A 3,521-nucleotide genomic window follows, 5' to 3' on the forward strand; every position below is an offset into this window, starting at 1 on the left:
ATTTTTTATATAATATATATTTACATATTACACTTTTATAATGTATATTACTTTTATAATGTATATGTATAGACAAAGTGATAAATGAGGCATTATGCATAATGTCCGAGACCAGTCATGATGGTCGGTGTTCATCTGGCAGAGTGATAAATAAATAAATAAATATATATATATAATAATTGTCAATTAATATTTGTTAATTTTTAATTTAAAAATCGCTTTAACCACGCAATATAAATATAAATAAGTAAATATATAAATATATAATATATATTTACTAATATTTATTTATATTTATATTGCCTGGTTGAAGCAATTTTTAAATTAAAAATTAATAAATATTTATCACTCTGCCCGAATGATCTCGGGCATTATGCACAATGCCACATTCATTACTTTGTCCATAACCTATATATCTATACACATCAATCTTTTTCTTCATTGTTCTTGGTAACAGATTGGCTTCTAGAACACCTGAAAATTAATAATATGTAGTAAAACATCTGTAATAAGAAGGATTATGTGTGAATATAAATATAAACTTACCTGCGATCATGTATCCTGGTACCAATAGACCGAGATTCATTTATATTGTTAAATCTATATTAATAAATTGCTGATGAGATGAAAAGATCCGAAACTCGCCGTGCTTCTCAAAGTGAGATCCCGGATAATCATCGAGCTATGAAAAACAAAATGTAAATGTTATTAAAAATGCAAAACAAATATATTTGATTACCAATGTAATAAAAAATAAGAAATACCTATAAAACGACCATTTGAGCAAAAATTGACGTGCAGCTTTAGCGAACGTTGGTTTCTCTTCAAATGGTTTAAGCACAGTAGGTTAGTAACAACTCCTTTCAGCCAGATTGCCCAATCCTCCAGTGAATTTTGTTGCTGTAATGTTAAGTCTGCCTCGTACCATTCCGCAATCACATTGGCATACCCAGTTAAATCTATATTAATAATTTATTAAATTAGTATTTAAAGTACTACATAGCTATTTCAATAAATATATATATATATATATATATATATATATATATATATATATATATAGTAATTGTCAATTGGCATTATGCATAATGCCCGAGATCAGTCGGGCAGAGTGATAAATATTTGTTAATTTTTAATTTAAAAATTGCTTTAACCAGGCAATAAATATAAATAAATATATATTATATATTTATATATTTATTTATCTATATAATTATATTTATTTTTATTAATATTATCTATTTATATTAATATTTATCTATATTTATTTTTATTTACATTGCCTGGTTAAAGCAATTTTTAAATTAAAAATTAACAAATATTTATCACTCTGCCCGACTGATCTCGGGCATTATGCATAATGCCACATCACTCACTTCATTATTTTGTCCATACTTTGTTCAAAGTTTATCTTTTTCCTTCCAATGTAGAACACCTGAAAATTAATAATATGTAGTAAAACTTCTGTAATAAAAAGGATTATGTGTGAATATAAATAAACTTATCTGCGATCATGTATCCTAGTACCAATAGGCCGAGATTCACTTCTTCACGATAAACTTCTGTCTCTTTCTCTGAAAAAAATTAATTTAATAAAAATTTTAAAAACTTAATGAAATGTAGCACGCAATTTTCAAGTGTATAATATATTAAATCTTACCTTACTCCGGTGATGCAAACTAGAAACCGCTGACACCAAGGCATCGCGACAGGGAAAGCACGCACGCAAGCAAAAATCGTCTACGTCACGTGTCCGTGTGTGCTTAGCCGTCGGTTACCGTCACACGGACGCGTACGTAGGCGATTTATTAACCTAACTTGTCACATTGCTTTACTTCACTCCAGCTGCTTTCACACAGCCATAACAGCGTTGCCGGATGTCACAGTCATGATGTAAAAATATATAGAGTCGGAACACGCCGACTCGATATGCCTTGACACTCGTGCAACTTCATATGTCAAGGCATTTGTGTGACCTGGTGTACATTTGTGTACAAACAATGTACAATCCGAATATATAAATGTTTTTACGATTTGCGTTAGAGGGGGGGCCAACTATATAGACCTGTAAAACAATAGTGCAATGTAAAGATCGATATTGCCATGAAACGATAAGAGCACTTTTAAGCTCGTTTTCTCTCTGGTGCTGCACAAGATAGCGTTACTATGTAGTTTCACATCAAACGCAGACATACATACTGATATACATTATGCGATACAAAATTCTACTTATAATATAAATTATTTTATTTTTTCATTTATATTTACTATATTTCATTGCGCTTACATTACATTATATGCATATTAAGCAATAAAAAACTCTTAAAAAATATTTTTTTAAATTATAACGCAAATTTCAGACAAAATTATTGCAAATATATATTATTGTAAGCATTTGAATAACATCTCATTTTTTTACAATTAAATATTTTTTAAATTATATTCAAACGGACCGACTTCAAGTTATCACATAACATTTACATCATAATCAACAGTTAAGTCTAGTTAACAATTAATAATAAATATAATTCTAATTTATTGATGTCTATATTTTATCTATATTTTATAAAATGGCTTTCAAGTCGAATCACTTGCATTTTGTTCGTAGTCTTCTATATGAAAGCAGTCAAATGTTGCGCCAAGAATATCGTGAATAGAAAATAGATTGAGACTTTTTTTTCGAACAGAAAACACGTGTAAAGTTCTCAAAAGAATTAAAGCTCTATTATTATCGTTATTGTCGACTCGAAATCCCAATTAAGCGACAAATATTCTCCGAGTTCCTTCTCGTGGGTAAAGAATTTCCAAGGAATTCGCGGCAGTTGCGGCTAGGTGGTCGTCATTAATCCTCGCGCGTACGCGGTGACAACCGCCGAATTAGTCGAGCAATCTGTCAAAAAGCGCATTTCCGTGGGTAGGCGTGCATTATATCCGCTGTCTTGGCGGAACACATGGCGCGGCGCTTGCAGGACACGCGCATGCACGCATCTCTGGCACGAGATGAAAGAGAGATATATGTGTATGTGTTCATCAGAGAACATTGTAGTTTAATTCTCGTGTAATATCAAAATCGGAAATAAAGATTTGATTACAAGAGCTCTATTGAAAAATAATAATAATTAAGATTTAAAATAAAAAACGATTTTTTAAATAATATTTTATTTAAAAATGAGCTAATAAATATTTTACTATTGTAAAAACAGAACGAAACTTATTTTATCTGACTCGCAAATTAATCCGTAAAGTATCAAAGTAACATATATTACTTGATTATTGTAACACATAATATTATTGTAATTTCTCTTTCGCTTTGTCGCTCTGCTTTTAATCCTGCGCACAAAAATTCAACTCACGCCGCGATGCACGCTCCATAATATATTGCGAAAACGTTGCAAGCTCGCTGTATTATCCGGACTTCTCAGGGTATATGAACGGATGTTCGCACGTGCAAGAAACGGCCCGCGGCTCTCGTTGCGTTCTATTCGCGCTCGGTGTCGTTAAATTTTTTGCAATTCGGACTC

The 3,521-nt window shown here is 31.1% G+C and overlaps 1 long non-coding RNA gene across 1 annotated transcript; it reads right to left on the reverse strand.

Annotated features, from left to right (window-relative positions):
* Window positions 1–291: 291 nt before the first annotated feature.
* LOC136997017 (uncharacterized) lies at window positions 292–1,944 on the reverse strand. The gene is made up of 5 exons (XR_010887833.1): window positions 1,661–1,944; window positions 1,377–1,574; window positions 765–959; window positions 547–682; window positions 292–474 (listed from the first exon to the last, which is right to left on the reverse strand). It is a non-coding gene; the product is annotated as an uncharacterized lncRNA (long non-coding RNA).
* Window positions 1,945–3,521: the final 1,577 nt, after the last annotated feature.

Source organism: Linepithema humile, chromosome 1 (genome assembly GCF_040581485.1).
Source record: "Linepithema humile isolate Giens D197 chromosome 1, Lhum_UNIL_v1.0, whole genome shotgun sequence".
Taxonomy (NCBI): domain Eukaryota; kingdom Metazoa; phylum Arthropoda; class Insecta; order Hymenoptera; family Formicidae; genus Linepithema; species Linepithema humile.